Source organism: Schistocerca nitens, unplaced genomic scaffold (genome assembly GCF_023898315.1).
Source record: "Schistocerca nitens isolate TAMUIC-IGC-003100 unplaced genomic scaffold, iqSchNite1.1 HiC_scaffold_380, whole genome shotgun sequence".
NCBI lineage: Eukaryota > Metazoa > Arthropoda > Insecta > Orthoptera > Acrididae > Schistocerca > Schistocerca nitens.
In genome coordinates, this window is record NW_026045914.1 from 697607 (window position 1) to 721768 (window position 24162).

The 24162-nt window shown below is 40.1% G+C and overlaps 1 protein-coding gene across 1 annotated transcript in view; it reads left to right on the top strand.

Moving 5' to 3' along the window:
- Positions 1-24162, top strand: part of LOC126230336 (dehydrogenase/reductase SDR family member 11-like) — a 183631-nt gene that overhangs the window by 158587 nt on the left and 882 nt on the right. The gene's annotated exons all lie outside the window — the stretch shown is intronic.

Below are 24162 nucleotides of genomic sequence, written 5' to 3' on the forward strand. Positions count from 1 at the left end.
GCACACATTATTTGAAGAATGTTTCTCAATGCACATTATGTGCAGACGTTAATTATAATTAGAGACGTTTAACATATTTTGAAGGTTAGAGAATGTTATCCAGAAGAACAATCGTTGGGCTGATATATTTTTATATTCACTGAAACAAAGATTTGTCTTGCAATTAAATGTTGTTTTCATGCTATTAGAGAATGTATGATTTCTGTATAGTCAATATTTTTCTTGTAGAGTGAAGTGCAACAGTTGGTGTAGGTTATGTCCTGCATAAAGTTTGCCCTCCCTGCGAAATTGACTCTACTCTCAGTGACGATTCTCAGAGTCTGACACTAAAAAAGTGCAATGGACTTTATATTTGATGTTTGGAATGGTCCGTTTGTCAGAAAATCTTCAGGACAGTGATTTTTTTTAAAAGAATGGAAAACTGCGCTTACCAAGTCTTGATCCTAGCTCCCACAAAGTAGTCCCCTTGGCTACCTACACACAGTTGCCAACGTTGCTGGAGGTCTTAGAAGCAAGCAGGGAAAGTTTCAACTGTGGTGCTTGTAAGTTCATTTCTCACAGCCCATTTGGTGGATGTGGGATGTCAGTAATAGAATGACTGACCAGATACTCGATAACAGATGAAGCATTAAGGGGTCTTGCATTATCGTGCAGTAAGAAGCAGTCTTCTGAATGCCGCATATTAGGGCGGCGATGTCGAATTGATTGTTGCAAACCTTTCAAGACATTGATGTAAGCAGTTTGGTTCACTGTTTGATATGGAGGTCATAGTCGTGGCGAACTAATCGTTTAGTATCAAAGAATGCGTTCAACATTGTCTTTGTTCTCGAAGATTGTCGTTTGACAATTTTCGAGGCTCATGATCCAGAAAATTCCTACATTCAGCATTTGACGCTTCATGTGAGGGCGTTAACGGTAGACCAAACTTAAGCGCTAACAATAACGTTTGACGGAAATGTGGAATGACTATCCAGTACTTCAGCAGAAACTCTTCCCTTTCCTCTTTCTGTCGGTCTGTTAGTGTGTGAGGGACGAGTACGGCAATAATTTTCCGTTTGCTTGAATCTTCGCATAAAATCTTAAGACACACATCAAGATTCAAATTGAGTTCTTCTGATATCACACGCACAGTTTCAAGTCGCTTGCTATAAAAACCTTATACGCTCCACGTTTGCATCGGTATGTGCTGCAGACGGGCGACCAGATCGTGTTCGTCTTGATTTGAATCTCTGTCTTCACGAAACCCTTTGTGTTCTTGAAAGTTCCTCGCCTGCATTTGTTGCCCAGTTTCACTAGAGGTTTTCCTGAGCTTGATGCACAACTTTACACTCACTCTTTGCTCATGATCAGTATCCATTGTGTTAGCGTAAATAATGTGCCAAAAACCCAAACAGTGTGTTGCTAAGCACACCACTGTCACATCGTTTTGTACGGTAACATGGGCGAGGTCATTTCAGAAATGGACACATGCCAGGTAACATAAAAACAACATTTGTCCTTATTAGTATTGCAAACTCAGAAACAAAAAACCTTGTCCTAGAATTTTTCTGAAAAAGGGAGCGTTTTAAAATATTTACTGCTGGTTAACTTTTCCTTTTACTGAAAACAAGTTGAATGTTCCTAGGATCTAGCTTTCCTCTCATTAGTAATATATGAGTAGTAGTTGTGCGTTAATACATAATATGATTATCTATCTGTGGCGAGCTTGTAATACCACGAAACGAGTAATCAGATTGATGCAGGTGCCCTCTCAAAAAAGTAGCTTAATAAAACAAAAAGTATCGTAATTCTGAATATTCATTATTGGCAACTAGTTCCGAATCAAATATAAATAGAATTGGCCACGAGAGTATTTAACTTGTTACTTCCACCCAAGGCTTCCAAAAAGGCTTGTTTAGTAGCTAACACATGTTGAATCACAAAAACTGTAATTCATTTAACTGAATCTATCGTTGGTATGGATTTGAAATAAAAGGTATAAGATTTATTACTTGGGCTATTATTGCGCCTCATATACACACAATTCCCGATAATGACATCACCTAAAGTAACATGAATCACAAGTTGTCCTTAGTACACCCCTACAAAAATCAGTTTTTCAACGAATATTAGAAGATCATGTCCGGTACAGCTTATTAAGTGAATGAAATACCGACTTGCTAAAGCCTACCGCAAGATAAAGGGATTTCACAAACAGAACGCAAGCTATTTCAAAGAATCGTATTCACTGCTAGTCACTCTGGCATGAGCTAGAGAGATTTGCACTAGCCAACATGGCTCGCCCACTGCCAGCATTTCATAGTGCATAACGGTTAGATATGCCCAGGGCAGTTTTGCTCTTAATAAAGTGTCTGACACCTACAAACTATTGTTGATTCTCTCTCTCTCTCTCTCACACACACACACACACACACACACACACACACATATATACATACTATTGGCCATTAAAATTTCTACACCACAAAGATGACGTGCTACAGACGCGAAATTTAACCGACAGGAAGAAGATGCTGTGATATGCAAATGATTAGCTTTTCAGAGCATTCTCACAAGATTGGCGCCGGTGGCGACACCTACAACGTGCTGACATGAGGAAAGTTTCCAACCGATTTCTCATGCACAAACAGCAGTTGACAGTCGTTGCCTGGTGAAAAGTTGTTGTGATGCCTCGTGTTAGGACGAAGAATGCGTACCATCATGTTTCCGACTTTGATGAAGTTCGGATTGTAGTCTATCGCGATTGCGGTTTATCGTATCGCGACATTGCTGCTCACGTTGGTCGAGATCCAATGACTGTTAGCAGAATATGGAATTGGTGGGTTCAGGAGGGTAATACGGAACGCCGTGCTGGATCTCTACGGCCTCGTATCACTAGCAGTCGAGATGACAGGCATCTTATCCACATGGCTGTACCGGATTGGGCAGCCATGTCTCGATCCATGAGACAACAGATGGGGACGTTTGCAAAGCAACAACCATCTGCACGAACAGTTCTACGACGTTTGCAGCAGCATGGACTATCAGCTCGGAGACCATGGCTGCGGTTACCCTTGACGCTGCATCACAGACAGGAGCGCCGGCGATGGTGTACTCAACGACGAACCTGGGTGCACGAATGGCAAAACGTCATTTTTTTCGGGTGAATCCAGGTTCTGTTTACAGCATCATGATGGTCTCATCCGTGCTTGGCGACATCGCGGTGAACGCACATTGGAAGCGTGAATTCGTCATCGCCATACTGGCGGATCACTCGGCGTGATGGTATGGGTTGCCATTGGTTACACGTCTCGGTCACCTCTTTTCCGTATTGACGGCACTTTGAACAGTGGACGTTACATTTCAGATGTGTTATAACCCGTGGCTCTACCATTCATTCGATCCCTGCGAACCCTACATTTCAGCAGGATAATGCACGACCGCATGTTTCAGGTCCTGTACGGGCCTTTCTGTATACAGAGAATGTTAGACTGCTGCCCTGGCCAGCACATTCTCCAGATCTCTCACCAATTGAAAACGTCTGATCAATGGTGGCCGAGCAGCTGGCCAGTCACAATACGCCAGTCACTACTCTTGATGAATTGTGGTATCGTGTTGAAGCTGCATGGGCAGCTGTACCTGTACACGCCATCCAAGCTCTGTTTGACCCAATGCCCAGGCGTATCAGTGCTGTTATTACGGCCAGAGGTGGCTATTCTGTGTAATGATTTCTCAGGATCTATGCACCCACATTGCGTGTAAATGTAATCACATGTCAGTTCTAGTATAATATATTTGTCCAATGAATACCCGATTATCATAGGGGTGTGTGTGCGTATAAAGACACACACCTGTTTGTGTGTGTATGTGAAAGCAGCAATAGTTTCAATGTGTCATATATATTCTCAGCATGTGTAAATGCAAGCACCTTCAACAACACATTATTTCACGCTATAAGACAGAACATCCTATCCCTACCATAGTCATGGGCAGATGAATAAGAAGCCTTCATTATTGTTCTGCTTTTATATGGCCAATGACTTTGGCCCTGATTACCTCGTTGGCTGGGGCCCTCTTGCTCTTATTAACCTTATTATGTACACTATCACAGCAGATCACATAACGAAAGTCAATCAGTAGGTTCAAAGGTGAGAGAAATAATCCCTTTGTAGATAACTTAGATGAAACAAACCGAATCTGTAGAATTTGGCAAATATCCAAGTATAATGGACAACTTTCATCAGACTCTCTTAAAACGGGAGAGCAGGCTTGAAACTTTTTCATGAACTAAATACAAGAACACATTCCAAGCTGATCGCTTTTCGCAACATCTACTGCTAGGAAGTCGTACTTATTCGCAAGTACAATCAGAAATAAAATATTTCACTATCCACTAAATAGCACAAAATTTCTTTGATAAATAATCTTGATAAATTTCAATATTTTCCTCCTGAAATTATCATCAGTGTCTGTGAGGGTAATTGTATTCTATGGTATTGATCAACAACATTAGTAATACGTGTAACACTGATCTAGTAAAATGTGAGAAGTTCCCAGGAATGATACTTGAAAGATGTTAGCCATATCGAAGTCATGATTGTAATATGATTTAAATTATTTACAATTAACAGTAGAAGTTGTGCAAAATACTTAGATTCAAAAAGCTCTTGCATAAGAGACAAATGTAAATCGTCACAAAAATGAAATGACTTATTCAAAGCTATGGCCTCACCGTTGTTGTGATGTAAGTGAACATCAACAGCTAATATGTGAAAGTAGTACAAAATACAAAAATATGATATTAAGTAGTGTAAAATGTTAACTCAAGACCTCGCTGTGGATGCGATGTAAATGAAACACACATAGCTAGCATATCAATAGAATTATTCTAAGAAGCTGAAGCTTAAGGTTACTCTCAATAGCTAACTTACAGGTATGTACTTTAAGTGTACTATCTTAACTATTTTATAAATCTGAGCACCCATCTCATTTATGCTCTTCTTTGGGGTAGAATTGTATATACCAAAAAACAGAAGATTATTGTTTTGGCAACTTCATCATGGTCGTATGACGGACACATTAAATGTGTAGAATCACTAAGTCGATGGAGATAATCTATATAGAAAAGATCAAACAAATCTTAATACTCGAGACCCGATTATTTATCACACCAACGATATTATTGCAAAGGATTATGAAGTGGTTTCCAGTATAGCCTAGTGATACACAAAAATTTGCCTCAGGTGGCACGTGCAGTTACTTAGCTAATGTTGTAATTACCAAGGCTCAATACGTGAGAGCATTAATGAATCTAGATGGTCCACAATGATAGAGAATTGGTCGTTGTCATGTTCAATTAACGTAGATGAAGTTACAAGTGTCATGCAACACATAACAGTTCGCCATCTGTGAAACATAGAAAGATAAGAAATGAGCTTGTGTTTATAAACTAGAAGAAGCTGACACACACATTATTCGTTCGTGTAACAAGGAATGGCTGATCTATTAGTGGCACCAGAATTACCTTCCATGCCGTTTGGTGGCTTGAGTATGATGTAGATGTATGACGCGTGCTCAAAGACAGGGCGCTAATCGTTATCTTTGGTGCACCTAGTATACGAAAAACGTATATACTACAATGACAATATTTTGTTTCATTACTATCAGGATTGTTCACTTCTGCTTAACTACAAAATTTGTACTTAATTTAATTGATGAAAGGTGCGTATCAGAGATAACCATTTTAGATTTCCCTTGTCCATTATAATTATTGTTGTATCTCGGGAAGACAAATGTTTTACGTAGGAAGGGTGCAGTAACTTTGTTATGTTCTGCAGACTGTCTCTTTTCTGCTTGCATTTTCTTAGTTTTTTTTTATCATACCAGGGGAAGAATTCACACTGGGGACGGATATGACTTATTCTCGGTTTTATTACGCTCGATATTCAACATATTTCGTACCCTTACCGACCTTTACGAAACATGGATGATTGGTTGGTTGTGAGAATGTCTGTGTAAATACGAACGCACGCACATCGATAAATTTAGATGGTCCTCTACGGTCCCGTCTTGGACCTTGGAATGGCCGTTCGATCTTTTCCCAGGGGCTACGTTGTGTCGGCAGTCTAGCGGGTCGAGCAGAGGGGGGAAGCTCGGTCTGCTTGTTCATTCGTAACGAGTGGCTTCACGATTGGTTCCTTGAAGATCACCGCGCTAGAAAAACGATTGCTTCAATTTTTGATGCTTAGGAAATACTGAAATGAGAAACCAGATGCTGTGTCTGCTGTCTCCTGACTGGAGGAGACGCTCGGCACCACTGCAGAGTCGCTTTGTCGACTGGTCAGTTCGCCACTTCCAAGGTTTTATCTGTCTCTGTCCTCGGAGTTGCTGCAGACTGAAAGTTGTTCAAAGTCAGCAGACGCTGTTCGGGGTCTGTTTAGTGTCACTGCCACTGCTGTGCTCACTAGAAATGTGATTGTACTTGTGAGATAGTAAGTATTTCCACGTTAGGAAGTATCTGCGATTTTTAATTCATTTGTCGGAAGCACTTTTTGGACACTTCGTGAGTGATAAATATCTGGTCGTTTAACTAGATTCAGTTAGGGAAGGCCTTGTTCCTCATCCAGTCATGATTTACTTCTTGCATCACGATCCTTATTAAGTTTCTTGATTTCTTTGCATTGTCGGCTTGAAGCCAGTTTTCGCAGATCGTCTGCCCTAGAGATGGTGACCTTGTCGTCTGCTCTCTTCAAGTGTCTGGATTTTTGTTTCACGTGAGTGTCCAGTTTGAATTTTTCACTTAACCTAATCCTTACGGAATACTGTTGACTAAAATAGTTAAAGCAGACACCCCTCACTGATCGATAGTGAAAGGACTTTCTACATTATAAGTGTTTACAGGAGTAGAGTATTTCATTCTGTTTCGTGAATAAATGTAGCCTGGAGTCAACTACTAAGCCAAACTTCTCGCTAACGTGCATTCCAGCACACCATCCAATATTCATGCGCTCATTAAGCCCAACTGCCCTGTAATTAAAATCTACGAGAAGACATATATTTAAATTTTATCCCTCATCGGCCGTTCTCAAGTTTGCGTTAGAATTCCCTTTGCACACATTAATAAAAACAAAACAAAAAAAGAAATTACGACCAAATTCAATTAAGCGACTTCAGCCAGTTCGGCGCAGTGCGTGTCTGAGAATGATAAACATTTGTGGGGTCCTGCCCATTCTTCTCGCGTAGAATGCCTAACGGATGGTGCGTTCTCGGAATGTTGTACAACAATTCAAGCAAAATCACATTAATAGTTATTATTACAAATAAGAAAAATGACAAAACTTAACTTGTATTTACAATAAGTGGTCGCAAGCTATGGGCGATATGCAAATAAGTGACCTTTGCTACATACAGTGTTAATGCAAGCAGATGATATGGATCACACTTCACTGGTATCATAACAGTCTCTGCTGGGCCGTGCTAATGCTGTCCGAATACTGAGCGGCCAAGGCAGGCAGGAGCGGCGCTTATGTTCTCCTCTTCTAGAGGCCGCTGCTGTCGTGGTGCGGTCCTGATCAGCGCACCACTGGCCGACGTTGTTTCACCGCCTTCTCTTCTCTTGCGTTCTTCAGCTCCGTTCTGGCGCTTGTGGTTACGCCAGAACAACATTGTGCAGAAGGAAACATGAAACGTCGACAATGTTCACGTTACATGCCGAAAGCCCGGCCCGCAGAATACTCAGTTATGAAAATTTAGACGATATCAGTATTTTTTTTCAGCAATGGGCATGTTTTAACCTACACGATCCTAATTAAGGTTAGTTGAAACAATTCCTCGTCTCAGCACAGCATAGAAAGACCAGCTATTTCACAAAGTTTTGAAAGGAATAGACGATGCAGAACGTATGTGGTGGATGAAATACCGACTTGCTTATCCTGATGGTTAATTAAACGCAGTTTATAAACAGAAACTGGAAAAGTGAACTATAACTGCAGAAAGGCACTCTCCCATGGCATTCAGTAGAATGCGCTCCTTTGTACCTGATCAGAAAACTTAACATTTACATATGATGAGAATCAAAATGAAATAAAATTCCAATCAAAGAGGATTTATTCCGGTGACACAAACTCTATTTATCACGTCGACAGCCCAACATTTCTCGCCAAATAGTTAGTAAAGAAAACAATGGTCATCTCTGATGCAGAATAGTCGTATAAGAGGATCTCTAATATCATACAAGGACTTCACACACACAAACCCACTGCTGCTTTCATATATTGCTTACTCTGTGATTTGACTGCGTGTTGTGCAATTTCAGCAAGAGTGCAATAAAACTAGTTACTTATTATTAATGTAACATGAGGTTTCATTCAATAACTGCTTTTCACGGCGAGTGATCGTTATTTTGCTAAACAAATCTCCACCTGGGAATGTGTAGCAATGTTGTCTGCCAAGCATTGTAAATGGCACTAAGTTCACGCACAAAAGTAATCATATACATTCCAGCGTGCAAGCTAAATGTGTGATGTGTAATCTGAACTAAACAATAGAAATGATTTTTAGTATTTTTCAGTGCTATTGCATAATACTCTTTTTACTAGTTACAGATCGTTTATCGAATTTAACGCTACTGTTATTCGAGGCGGCAACACTTTTCCCTAAGCAAAATGAACAGTTTTGTCGCACAAAACCTCACGCACACAACACTATTGTATTTTTTCGTGTAAAAATATTTCATTAAATTTTTTGAGAAATAATCAAGCTTCATACATCAGCTTATACGAATTTGTATCACATAACATGTAGTCGAAGTAAGTCGGGTGATGTTGAGGGTATTAGATTAGGAAATGAGACACTTAAAGTAGTAAAGGAGTTTTGCTATTTGGGGAGCAAAATAACTGATGATGGTCGAAGTAGAGAGGATATAAAATGTAGACTGGCAATGGCAAGGAAAGCGTTTCTGAAGAAGAGAAATTTGTTAACATCGAGTATAGATTTAAGCGTCAGGAAGTCATTTCTGAAAGTATTTGTGTGGAGTGTAGCCATGTATGGAAGTGAAACATGGACGGTAAATAGTTTGGACAAGAAGAGAATAGAAGCTTTCGAAATGTGGTGCTACAGAAGAATGCTGAAGATTAGATGGGTAGATCACATAACTAATGAGGAAGTATTGAATAGGATTGGGGAGAAGAGAAGTTTGTGGCACAACTTGACCAGAAGAAGGGATCGGTTGGTAGGACATGTTCTGAGGCATCAAGGGATCACCAATTTAGTACTGGAGGGCATCGTGGAGGGTAAAAATCGTAGGGGGAGACCAAGAGATGAATACACTAAGCAGATTCAGAAGGATGTAGGTTGCAGTAGGTACTGGGAGATGAAGAAGCTTGCACAGGATAGAGTAGCATGGAGAGCTGCATCAAACCAGTCTCAGGACTGAAGACCACAACAACAACAACATGCTGTTTCCTTTCATGGAAGTTCACTATATTTAGAGATCATTCACAGTCTAATTGGAATATATTACCTCAGATTAGGTTCTGGGCCACCAATACAGATTTATTATCGCTATTATGAGCAACAACATTTATGTCTGTATATAAAGTCAATTAAAAACTATCGCTGCAGTATGGCGGCTAACGTAAGGCAATGAGTAATCAATTCTGCTCCAACCCCTGTTTTAATACTAAAAAATAATATATATTAAACCTTTTTGTACCTTCACTATATGCATTAACATTTGAAAATATTTCTTAGTGTTAATCGCTTATTATTCAGCGTTTACCAATAAACCACGCTGTAGATCAATAGCTCCAATGGTTGCGCTGCTTTGTAGCTGATCAGAAAACTTATCATTTACATATGACGAGAATCAAAATGAAGTAAAACTCCAATCACAGAAGATTTATTTCTGTGACACATAAACTGTTTTTACCAAATATTAAATTAGCAACATAATACGGTTTTTTACTGACCTCTGTGTTACCAGATATCAGTCACATCCTATCAGTACAACACTTCGGACAAGAAGAAGGATTATTCTAGAAGAGTCATAGATAACAAAGAGGTTTCCTTTATGTTTTTCTATAAGTATTGTCTAAGATATAGTTTTTTACAAAATATTAAATTATGCTATTGACAATAATTATTTACTATGTTATTAACGACGAAGTCCTTTTTATTAATATCACGAGCATGTTCATTCACTTTCTACACACAGTGCTGTCGTGAATGTTATTCTGAATAAAATATAGGCGTGGATATTACAACTCTCACAGTCTTCTCGTCATATACGACGACGGGCAGTCAACAAGTAATGAAAAGCATTTTTTTGTGTTTTTGCTCCACCATTTTTGTTAAAAGATGCATATTTTATTGTGAGGCATCGTGATATATTCCTGCTTCACGCCCTCCAGTTTAATAGAATTCCGACAGGCGGCGGCGCTATACGTAACCTTCGAAATGGCGCCTGTAACGGATGTGCATTACAAGCAGAGAGCTGTCACTGAGTTTCTTCTGGGGGAAAACTGGAGTATCACAGATATTCAGGCCGCTTGCAGAATGTCTACGGAGATCTGGCAGTGAACAAAATCACGGTGAGTCACTGGGCGATGTGTCTGTCATCTTCACAAAGAGGCCGCGTAAATCTGCCTGACAGCCGGCCTGCCGGCCGGCCGCACACAGTTGTCACTCCTGCAGTGTTGCAATGTGTTGACTCTCTGTTTCCAAGTGACCGATGAGTCACAGACGCCAGGCTGCACAGCTGTGTGTCTCTTTTGGTAGTGCTGACTTACTCAAAGTCATGTGCTAACATTTCGCACCTTCAGAGTTCCATCTGTTTGTCCAGTAAAGGATGCAGTCTCCGGAAAGCAGTACGTGGGTGATGGTGAGCTTACTGGTACAGCTAGACGGTGGCTCAGACGTTGGCCAGTAGAATGGTACCACGCGAGACTACAGGCCCTCCCAGTAGGGTGGCATAAGGCTGTCATACTGAACGGAGGTGATGTTGAAAAATAGGATTTTTTAGGCAATGCCTGTGGGGAATAATATGGCGTATTTGAATCCATAATACGCTCTCAGGGAACAAAAAATGGTTGTTTTACTTACTGAACGCCCCTCACGTACATACAGTCGGCCTCAAATGTTCAAATGTGTGTGTAATCTTATGGGACTTATCTGCTAAGGTCATCAGTTCCAAAGCTTACGCACTACTTAACCTAAATTATCCTAAGGACAAACACACACACACACACACACACCCATGCCCGAGGGAAGACTCGAACCTCTACCGGGACCAGCCGCACAGTTGTCGGTCTCAATGGTACACCATTTTACACCGTCAAGAAGGACACCTTTCTCTATCACAGCCTCGAACAGAAAAGAAAGAACACGCAAGCTCTGTTTTCCTTCGAAATTTGTAAAAGAATGCCTAACGTCTCAGCTCTCTTTCCCTTGGTTGGCTTAGGTTATTCACGTCCTAAATGACTCAAGCAGAGAAACTACCGTAACAGGCGCTGCAGTGGAAGTTTATCAGTGGGTTCTGCGATAACAACAGAAGTTCGTCGCGAATAAGCGACATGTAAGTAACTGAAGGTTGGAAATGTGCAAATATAAGAAGCAAATTTCGTTTTGATAAGACACGCCAAAAGGAATCGAGGAATGACAGTTTCGAAATGGAGGAAGTGTGGAGAGTCAAAAGTACAGTAGAAGACCAGGGCTAGAGTACAGTAATCAGGTTCAAACTGATGTAAATTGTGGTCAAAATTTATGTAAATTTCGATAGTTACGTAGAGCTGAAGAGCTTTACACAGAACAGACTAGTGCAGAGGACTGCACGAAGCAGTCTTCGACTGTTCTCCACAACGACACAGACATGTGTAACGCTAAATTATTTACAGATGGTAGTCAGCTAGGAAAGCCGATAATTGAGAAAAGTATTCTTCGCAAAATCTAGCAAAACAATGGCTGAGTTCTTTGTTTTCTCTGTTGTCCTCAGTACTTGATGCAAATGTTTTGATAACCGTGACACCCAATTTGATATTTTGGCTTACTTCCTGTTGCACTGAATTTCAATGCAAGACCATCCACGGATATGGATCTCAACCTCATCTGATCTGTACGACCTAAAATTTCTTGGCATATCATTCGATATGTTCTCTCATTGAAAGATGATGTATTATTTTCGTCACCGATACATGAAATGTGATAGTTTTCATCTTTCTCCAGAGATTGTGTTATGTTGTGAGGATGTAACTTCGCAGGTCTTTCTTGAGACAGGATGACAGTGACTGTTTTCTATTTTGGACAAATACAAATACTCTCGACGGTTTTTTAATGAGTTTATGTCTTTTTGATCAATTTGTGGATGTGGCTTCCATAGCCGAAAACATCACACTTGTTAAAATATTCTGGGTTATTACTGGGTTTGTTAGCTGAATTTTTGTGAAGAAACCCAACTTTAAAGTGGAGAAACAGGCATATATCAACTGTTCCGAAACATTTTCTGTGATCAGGAGAGCATCACATTCTGTTTGGTAAAACTCTTGGCCTGGAAGTCACGCGCCTGTATTATCATACGATATGCAGGGACACGATAGAGATTATTAAACATGCCAATAGTTTGATGGGATGAAGCTGATTGTGAAACTGAAAAGTATCTTTATTCCGCTGCTATAGAAGATGAGTACTGTTCTTCTATCATGGGGCGATATCATAGTGAATGCAGTAATCGACAATGGCCAATTAAGCATGAACTTTTTGAAAACATGAGGCAGCGTATCTCTGCTGGGGAGCACGCAGAAACGAACTTTTATTGCAGTCAGTAAAGAGGCAGCAGCTTGCATGCTGGAACGCAAGTCGATTTCTTCGAATTATACATAGAAGAGATAATTAATATAGAAGTATCTTGAAGGACATCTGGAGCGACTGGATACAGTGTTGTGGAATTAATCGGTCCGCGTAACTGCTACAATCACCAGTGAGTATACGACGAGTATAACCAAAAGAAATGTGAACAACTGACACAAATAGTCTGTTAGATAAAGTATTACGCGCAACAGCCGCGGAATACACTTAAGTCCGACATAATGCTGTCACAACCGAGCAGAAAACTCTTTTGTCTACAACTGACATTTTCAACGTAATGTGATCGTTGCACAAATGGCGTTCGTTGCGAAATAGAACGGCGCACACTGCCGCCTTGGCTGGGATCTGAATTTATGTTCACGCCTGCATTTTTTGCGGTGTTTCCTTGTTTTTACTCAACTCCCATACAACAGCACACACTCACACTAATATCCCTCCCGTATTGAGATAAGTGTCAAAGGCTTGCAGTTAAGGCAAATGCAAATTGCCTCCATTTTACTGGTGTGTAAAACATAAAAAAGAGAAAACGAAAGGAAAAAAAGGAAGATTGGATTTAACGCCCCGTCCATATCGAGGTCATTAGAGATGGAGCACAAGCACGCATTCTGTTAAGGGTGGTGAACGAAATCGGCCGTGCCCTTTCGAAGGAACTACCCCGAAAATCTCTGGAGCGATTTCGGGAAATCACTGAAACCTAAATCTGGATGGAATTTGTAACAACAACGCTGTACTATTGTACATATAATAATTTTTTTTCTGATTTTTCGATAAACTAGTGTAATCGGTGTTCTGATTTCATTTCTTTTTTTTTTCATGCCATTATGTTAAAGAAACTGTAAACAATTTTCGATGTGAATATTAATGTTTATGTCAAATTCCAAGCAATATTGTAATAGAATTGAAGTGTAACAAATGTTGTAACTGTTGTAAAATATTAAAGTTGTAATTGTGCGTCTGGTACATACGTAGGCAATGTATTAGGATATGTAGAATGCAAAACCTCGGGTGAATACCCGGCTTGTAAAGGAGCGGTAAAAGGTGGATGGCAGGCGAGCGCGGGAAAATGCACACGGGCGCTGCACGGCATAACGGGCTCAGCAGTAGTAGTCGGAGTTGGGTATTTGGTCTAGGCAACACGTTCTGGATGGAGGAGGCTCTCCTGGAAGACGTAGTTTCATTGAGCCTCGGATATGCCGTTCCGACGCCTATACAACATGGCAAAATTCCATAGGCAGTAAATGGAAAAGTATTGCGACACTATGAAGAAGTAAATTGCCGATACATCAAGAGTCATTGCTGTGGTTGTATGTGTGCTTTGTGCTTCGCCATCTCGCCCCCCGCCAACCGCCACATCGATACAAACAGGTTGAAACTTTTAGTACTGTATTCGTGTGGACCAGTGTTACTTTTGTTCCATACTGTTCAATAACAACTTAAATTTTACCAGAAATGTCCTATCATTTAATTATCCTCACAACTAACCTAGACAAGGTCCTTTCCAAATGTTGCGCAATTCGAGTGTCCCGAAATGAAGAATTAAAGTTTATGTTAATAATAATTACCTGCAGACCTAGCTATGTTAGAAAGATGTTTAAAGAACTTTCTTTGTTAATGAACTAATAGACGAATAACAAAGGTCTGGCAAAGTTGGAAGATAATTTTGATATTGATTTAGTAATGAAACTTAATTATTTCGAGACAGACATAATGGTATTTAAATGAGTAGGAAATAAAACAAAAAGAGTAGTAAATCATATATTGGAAATCTTGAGGGCATAATGATTTCAGTAATTAATTGTTTTAATACAGTGATCATAACAGTTTCAGGGTCCCCCCCCCCTTTTTTTATTCATTTGAATTCTGAAGTGTTCTAAACTGATTTGACCAGCAAAGTCAAAGCCAAAATAGGAACCAAAATTTATCAGTGTTTTACCTTTATCAAAACTGGCATTGTGTGTGTGTTTCGAAAGTGCTATTTCTAGGGTAACCTATGCCCGAATGTAATCTGATCAATAGACAGTACGAAGTTTTGTAGAAAATATTATAGTCTAATGTTATGTATTTATGGTTTATCCATATTAGTACAGAAAGTGAAATTATCAGTTCAGTAGATTTTCTGGTTCTAAAATTTACCATATAATGCAGTGTTATTGCGTGTTGTTTTGTTTAACGTACATCAACTTGTACAGGGAAGAAACTCAGTTAATGCCTAATTAGGCTGGCGACCGTATTATTAGCAAATTGGTAGCATATTCTGTGTTGTTTCTTGTCCATCCTGACGTGTAGTTGCATTTCGGACTTGCTTGACGTAACATTGTTATTACAGAGTGGGTGTAAGTCTGATTTGCCTCCATTCAGGTACACGCGGTCAATTTCTATACAAAAATCCTTTCTCATAAGGTGAAGCCCGTCAACTTACCATAGTACAGGCTGTAATGAGTATCGTGTGCACAAGCGCAGCTTTATAAGTGGCTCCCGGTGACAGGACATCCAGTTGTTGTCGGTCACAAATTAATGTGAATACTGAACAGTGGATGTTCAGTGGCATGAATTACAATATTATTCAGTAAAGTAAATAGCAGTGAACGTCAAGTACGGTAGTGGGGTGTAATTTGCATTCAGTATGGACAGGAACGTAGACACGGTAGATGTGCCGAGCGTAATGGAAAATGTGGCTGGCAATGACAGGAGTATACGCGGCCAGATAGCAGATGGTGTTAGCGGTAGACAATTGGCGTACATACAATACCACGAACATGTTAACGAACAGATTGAAATGTCGAGAGTACCTCGAACACAGCCAGGAATAAAACAGGAAGTAGAATACGACTTTGTAGATGATAGTGGGTATGTGAACGAATCCACTGAGATGTTTGATTCACCACAGATAAAGAAAGAACCGAAAGAAAATTTTGATGTAGGATCGGAACACACCGATTTCGTAGGACAAAACAACGTGAAAATTTTAAGCATGAACGATTTATTTGAACAATTAACCGAACAAATTGCAGGACAGAATGATCAGCTTAAAACACATGTTGATGAGCTCAAAACACAGAATGATCAGCTTAAAACACACGTTGACGAGCAGCTCAAAACACAGAATGATCAGCTTCAGAAACAAGTCAGTAATCAGGTTAGTCAGCTTAAAACACACGTTGATCAGCAGCTCAAAACACAAGTTGATCAGCTTAAGCACAGGTCGAAGAACAAGGAATTTAAATTAGTAAACAAATAGAACAGGTAGAACAAAAAGTGGGTAATTTAAGTTCTGTGGTAAATACTATGAAATTTGAAATTTACACGATTAATAAAAATATGGATACTATGCAGGGGGAAATTGACAACATTAACAGTAGGTTTGATGTTGAAATTCTCAACATCCAAGAGAAAGTAGAGCCTCTGGTTGAAACAGAAGTAGACGAAAACGTTTTCGGTCTTAAAACTGAGATCATAAACGAATGTCAACATGGAATCTCACCGTTGAAAAAGGCAGTTTCAGACACTGAAAGAGATTTAGACGAGAAAGTTACCGGATGTGTACAACAGTGTGAACAAAATACATCGAAAATTCAAGGCAAAATTTTCGATCTCGAGAGTAAAATCAAAGATAGGCCTGGTGTTGTCTGTAATGGCACACCACTTACGAAGCTGTTGGAAGGTGACGAACGCTTCGATCCCGCCAAGAAACATAACGGATGGCAACCGTTGGATTTCATCAAAAATTGCGAGAAAATGTTTCCTGAACACTTGTCCGGTCAGGAAAAGATAAACATAGTAATTAGCGTCTTAGCAGGTGAAGCTAAGCGCTGGGGAATTAAAAATACCGAACAAATGACGTTCGAAGAATTTAAGCAAAAGTTTACGGAAGAATATTGGTCTGAACAAAAACAGGTTCATTTGTGGCGCGAGTTTATCATGGCCAAACTTCATGATAACAGGGGCAGGAATTCTTTGAAAGATTTCTGCGAATATTGGTACCGAAAGTTGACGCATTTAAGAGGGAGAAGATCCGATTCTGAAATCATATAAAAAGCTTCCAGAAGATTCAAGGAGATATGTGGGAAGCAATCATCGTAGCTTCCAAGCGTTTCTTGAGAGGGTCGAAGACGAAGACCATCAGCGCGAAAGTCGTGCCAATTATCAGAATTTTGGTAACATAAATATTCGCAATAATGACGAGAGAAATGACGGCGAAGGGTTTCGCGTCAACGTGATACAGAGAGGAAGAGGCAGAGGCAGAGGAAGAGGGAGTTATCTAGGTCGCGGTAGAGGGTACACCGCGCTAAATAATAACGACGCGGGAAACTGATTTCCGCAAACGTTGTGGGCCAAACGGAAGCGGACAGTACATACCGGCCCCGATTTAAGAAATGTTACTGGACTGACAGTAAAGTTATGAGACAGGTTAGAGACAGGCGTGGAACGACGCAACGTGTAGTTGCGGAGCAAGCACCAGGTGCGAGCACTGGTGAGTCATCTTCGCCGCGCAGAGCAATACTTGTTAACAGGCGAGTGGAGCATCAGAGGGCAACGGCCCAGTCTAGCAGAACAGCTGTTCAGAGAGAAGCCGCTAGCAATGCGGCAGTATTAGGTACAAACATTACCGTAAGAGCTGGTGAATACATTATGAGTGGTAATTCCGTGGCGACGGAAATAATAGATGAAACTGTGGATACACAGAGAGGTGTGGTTAACAGTGTTAGCAATGAAGTAAATGGCGAGAATGAATTAGCAGAAGTAACTGATTGGCATGTGCAGATTGATGATCTGTACAAGGGCCTCAAGCAATGTGAGTGGGAGGATTTTAAGGAGGAGTATGAGGCAAGGAGGTTAATTAGTGGAAAAGGAAATAGTAGGGACGTCGATAAGGTGACGTGGCCCAAATGTGAAGAGGAGAGAGTAAATAGCGCCGCGCAAAGTACGCGTGCTGCTGATAGGATGAAGGTTAAAGATAGGAAGGAATTGGAGGATGAAATCCTAAGCATTGACGAGGAAGTAACTTCTGTTAATGATCCTCCAACAGTACACGCTGCTACCGAAAGGCACCATGGAGAAGGGGCAGGTAATTACCTAAAAGTAACTGAAGTCCACGAGGATCACACTAAATATGAAGTAGCAGTGGATGTGAGTAAAGCTGACAATGAGGTCATTTTGCCGAAAGAGGATACTGAGTTAAAATTAAAGCCTGACGAAAATGCAGAGGAAGAACTTAGTGCCTGTCTCAGAAAAGTTTTTATGTTGGAACCTGAAAGCGATTCAGAATGGTCAGATTCGGACGATAGTTCAGAAGGCGAATATTTCGGTACTAGTGAAAATAATAGGAATACAAAAAAATGGCTCTGAGCCTTATGGGGCTTAACATCAGTGGTCATCAGTCCCCTAGAACTTAGAACTATTTAAACCTAACTAACCTAAGGACATCACACAACACCCAGCCATCATGAGGCAGATAAAATCCCTGACACCGCCGGGAATCGAACCCGGGAACCCGGGCATGGGAAGCAAGAACGCTACCGCACGACCACGAGATGCGGGCAATGGGAATACAGCTAATTGCGATATTGTACCTAGTGATGACGAAGTTTCAAAACAAAACCCAGATATTGAGACTGAACACAGAAAGAAAGAGCCACCTGACGACTCAGTGTTTATTTTGCAAAGAATTCAAGTAAGTACAGACTTTGAACTCCAGAAACCGAGAAAGCCACCAGATATAAACGATTCACAGGTCAGGAACGTATCTTGGGATGATGTCACAGTCGACCAAGGTGCGTTGTGAGAAAAAACAGGAAGGGGCATGATTTAGAGTCTAGGGCAGATTTATATTGGACTTTGAGAATGTCATGAACACAGTACATCATGAAACTACTGGGTTCCCAACGGAAGAAATTTTGTTAGGCAGCAGAAGTAAAATTTTAATTGAGGAAAAACTAGAGTTTCCACCTTGTACAAGCTTGGGGTTGAGTCAAAAGAAAGAATTAGTCAGAAAAAGGGCAAATCAAAAAGCTGAATCTAGATCTAAAAGACATGATAAAAATATGAAAGTGTCAAAATTTAAAATTGGAGATTATGTTCTTTTAAAAACCCACGAAAAATCTAGTGAACTGAACCATGAAATTTCCAAATTTAAATACATTTATAATGGACTGTATATAATACAGAACATTCCACACGATAGTGCTTACTACCTGATCTGCCCAAAATCCAAAAGACCTTTAGGTGTAAGAAATGTTGTGGACCTGAAACTGTATGTTCCTAGGAGTGAGTGACCTAAGTACACTCAGAGAGCAATTTGCAGTAAATGTGCTGTATCTTATGCTGAAACCATTTTATTCTAAATGTAACAAATCTTTGTAAATGTATGTATACCAATGTCAGTGTACTAATGTAGTTCTGTGAGTTTCAGATTACCAAATGTCCTATAAATGTAAAGATGTATGGAGAAAAGGGTTGAAAAGAAAAAGCAAATGCTGTAAGCCAGATAAAAGATGGGACTGCCGAAAACCAAAGTGGGCAGTATATGAGTCATAATATAATGGACTGCCAAAAATCAAAAAGGGCAGATAAATAGTCAAAGGAGAATTGTAAGTGTGGTACAGGAGATGTGATAAAAAGGTGCGAAATGTACTGCCCAAATCTGAATAATAGGCAGCAAATATGTGTAGTAATTTTCTAAATATTATTGTGTGTTTATTAGTAAATAAGGAAATGGACTGCCATTCGATGCAAGCAGCAACAAATTGTCTTATAGTGTATATAGGTATTTGTATTTGCTTTTGTAGCTAAGTGTTTGTGTTCCAAAATTTGATTTTATTTTTCTGAGAAATTTAATAAAAAATGAGTAATTTGCTATTTAAATCATGTTGTGATAGGAGGTTGGACTATGCCAAAGGCACTTAAGCAAACGATAGGTAAATGTTCTTGATATGTTAAAAAGTATAGACCTAGATAATGTGAGTGAAGGGAAGTTGTGGTAAAAACTTTTATGATGGCACATTCATGAAAGGATTCAGAACCCCTGTATAAATATAAAATTCAGTGTTCCCATCAAATTTGCACTTAGTGAAATTTACTGGAAACAGGGGCATGTGTAACAACAACAACAACGCTGTACTATTGTACATATAATAATTTTTTTCTGATTTTTCCATAAATTAGTGTAATCGATGTTCTGATTTCATTTCTTTTTTTTTTTTCATGCCATTATGTTAAAGAAACTGTAAACAATTTTCGATGTGAATATTAATGTTTATGTCAAATTTCAAGCAATATTGTAATAGAATTGAAGTGTAACAAATGTTGTAACTGTTGTAAGATGTTAAAGTTGTAATTGTGCGTCTGGTACATACGTAGGCAATGTATTAGGATATGTAGAATGCAAAACCTCGGGTGAATACCCGGCTTGTAAGGGAGCGGTAAAAGGTGGATGGCAGGCGAGCGTGGGAAAATGCACACGGGCGCTGCACGGCATAACGGGCTCAGCAGTAGTAGTCGGAGTTGGGCATTTGGTGTGAGCAACACGGTCTGGATCGAGGAGGCTCTCCTGGAACTCGTAGTTTCATTGAGCCTCGGATATGCCGTTCCGACGCCTATACAACATGGCAAAATTCCATAGGCACTAAATGGAAAAGTATTGCGACGCTATGAAGAAGTAAATTGCCGATACATCAAGAGTCATTGCTGTGGTTGTATGTGTGCTTTGTGCTTCGCCATCTCGCCCCCCGCCAACCGCCACATCTATACAAACAGGTTGAAACTTTTAGTACTGTATTCGTGTGGACCAGTGTTACTTTTGTTCCATACTGTTCAATAACAACTTAAATTTTAACAGAAATGTCCTATCATTTAATTATCCTCACAACTAACCTAGACAGGGTCCTTTCCAAATGTTGCGCAATCCAAGTGTCCCGAAATGAAGAATTAAAGTTTATGTTAATAATAATTACCTGCAGACCTAGCTATGTTAGAAAGATGTTTAAAGAACTTTCTTTGTTAATGAACTAATAGACGAATAACAAAGGTCTGGCAAAGTTGGAAGATAATTTTGATATTGATTTAGTAATGAAACTTAATTATTTCGAGACAGACATAATGGTATTTAAATGAGTAGGAAATAAAACAAAAAGAGTAGTAAATCATATATTGGAAATCTTGAGGGCATAATGATTTCAGTAATTAATTGTTTTAATACAGTGATCATAACAGTTTCAGGGTCCCCCCCCCTTTTTTTATTCATTTGAATTCTGAAGTGTTCTAAACTGATTTGACCAGCAAAGTCAAAGCCAAAATAGGAACCAAAATTTATCAGTGTTTTACCTTTATCAAAACTGGCATTGTGTGTGTGTTTCGAAAGTGCTATTTCTAGGGTAACCTATGCCCGAATTTAATCAGATCAATAGACAGTACGAAGTTTTGTAGAAAATATTATAGTCTAATGTTATGTATTTATGGTTTATCCATATTAGTACAGAAAGTGAAATTATCAGTTCAGTAGATTTTCTGGTTCTAAAATTTACCATATAATGCAGTGTTATTACGTGTTGTTTTGTATGAACGTACATCAACTTGTACAGGGAAGAAACTCAGTTAATGCCTAATTAGGCTGGCGACCGTATTATTAGCAAATTGGTAGCATATTCTGTGTTGTTTCTTGTTTATCCTGACGTGTAGTTGCATTTCGGACTTGCTTGACGTATCATTGTTATTACAGAGTGGGTGTAAGTCTGATTTGCCTCCATTCAGGTACACGCGGTCAATTTCTATACAAAAATCCTTTCTCATAAGGTGAAGCCCGTCAACTTACCATAGTACAGGCTGTAATGAGTATCGTGTGCACAAGCGCAGCGTTACAAATTTATTACTTCAAACTCCATTAAGTTCTAATTTCTCTGAATCATCGAATCTGTAAATTAGTTGTCGCCAAAGGTATCTTTCACGATAATATATGTTTATACTTAGTACCTTTTTCTATCATTTTATAACTTTATTGTAAAGCCTAACTCTGAATGACACAAATATATTGTTCACTTCAGACGATCCACTCACATTTATGTGAACACGTGTCAGAAGGCTCAACAAACACGATCTGTAACGCAGACTTGCAGGTAGTCAGTCAGTGAGGCTCTGGAAGGTACGGACAAGGACGTGGAGCCGTGCCTACTCCAGTGGCGTGGCCAGCTGCCCTGTGTACTTTCCTGGAGGATTAGCGGCGCGAACAGCCCGATCGAGGTGGCGCCACAGAACTTGACTGATCTCAAATAGGAAGAGACCGTGGGAGAAAGAAAACCTCATGCAGGTGCTCTTCGAATTTCACGTGTACACTCCGAGCTGTGTAATGCTTTTCATTGTCTTGCTGGTAGATGCAGTCGTGCCGAGTAAAATCCAGACTGCATGTAGGAGTGGTCATGGGCTCAGCGATAGATGCATACTTGTGTTGATCCATTTTACGTTCGAGAATAATGTCATCCGCGGAATACCACGAAAACGTTGCCCAGACCATGACGCTCGCTCATGCAGCTTCGAAGCTTCCGACGAACGTCGCAGGGCAGTACGCGTCAACGGAAATCTGTACGATGCTGCAAAAAACGTGATTCACCTGGAAAGGCCACCTGTCGGCGCTCAGTGGACGTTCAGTTGCGGTTCTGGAGTGAGAATCCCAGCCTCCGTCGCCTATGAACGGCAGTCAGCATGGGTGCAGGAAGGAGGCGGCTGCTGCGGAGGCGCTAGCAGCGACATTCGCTGAACGGCCGTTGAGGAGGCACACATTTATAGGCTAACGAAGGAGACGTGGGTAAGTTTTTTGCAAACGTGAACACTAAAAACAGTGTGCATATGATTTGAAAGTTGAAAATGTGCCGAGTAAGAATCAGTAGCAGTGGTTCTACCTTCATCAACTATCGACGCAAATACAGGAAAGGAGGATTTAATTAGCTTCCGAAAGCATATTTTTATATCATAGGCATCTATTCTTGGGTTGGGGTTGATTTGTTTCGGAGAAGAGACCAAACAGCAAGGTCATTGGTCTCATCGGATTACGGAAGGCGGGGAAGGAAGTCGGCCGTTCCCTTTCAAAGGAACCATCCCGGCATTTGCCTGGAGCGATTTAGGGAAATCACGGAAAACCTAAATCAGCATCTACTCTACGTAATCGTAAATGAAGAAACAAAGGGAAAGTTATATTTGAGACGGCAGATCAAGTGCACATTTAACGAAAACGAAAGTTTTGAAAATGCCTCCCTGACGCGATGTTCCTACTGTAAGAATTATAATATTTACTATTTAAAACAACTGTCACGAGCACGTGACAGGAATGACGAACAAAAAGCAACGTTGAGTAAACCTGCATTACAGAGAAATAGGAAACGACAAAGATGAAGAAGTAGAAAACGAAACAGAAGAAGAAAAGTATGTACAGATTAGTTTTAAAAGAACCATTTTTTAGTGTCCCATAGGAAATGGTTAAGATTCAAGTATATTGAGAATGGTCTTTGTTTATGGTGTTAGATGAAATGTGGGGTGTAGAAACGAGACGTGAATACGAGAGATGAACTGCTTGGTGGCATCATTGAAGCTGCTGCTCTCATTAGGGAACGTACAGAAGCACTCGCACAACCAACAGTACATGTCCTACCTAGAGTGCGCATATCCAATGAAGCTGACGGTGGGATACTCTAGAATTTATTTTCAACTGTAAAACACTTGTAATGTGACATGCACAAGAGGGCTTAAGGTGAATCTGTTACAAAAAATGATATTTTTCAATTGACACTTTGTAAAATGTGTTGTAACATTTACTACCTGTTATATATCTGTACATGTGTAAACCCGATATTTTATTGAACAGCACTGAAGCTGAATATGATACTATACTATCTCGGAAACTATTCGAGAATATGTCCATATGAATATTTCACCTTCAAATGATCGTTCTTCTGATATCCCTGAAAAGTCAACATACCTGCCGAGAAAACCTGTACCCAAGGGGTTTGCAGTTTAATTTTTTTCGTGTTTACACATTTAGTACTTGGTTGTGTGGACCAATGCCTGAAGCTGTTTGAATAAATAATAATATGAGGGACGTTCAGTGTGTAATGCAACAGATATTTCTGAAGGCAGTTTGGTTTGATTTGCCATTCCAGTGCAGGATATCGTTTCCCTCTCTTTTGGATACGAAACTCTATTTTTCAGAATAATCTCCGTCCGATGAGAGGGCCTTACGCCTCCCTACCACGCTGACCTGTGTGCCCGCACGGTACCACCTGCTGGTCCACGTCGGAGCCAACGTCTTGTAGCATCATCCACGTACTGCTTCCTGCGGAGTCC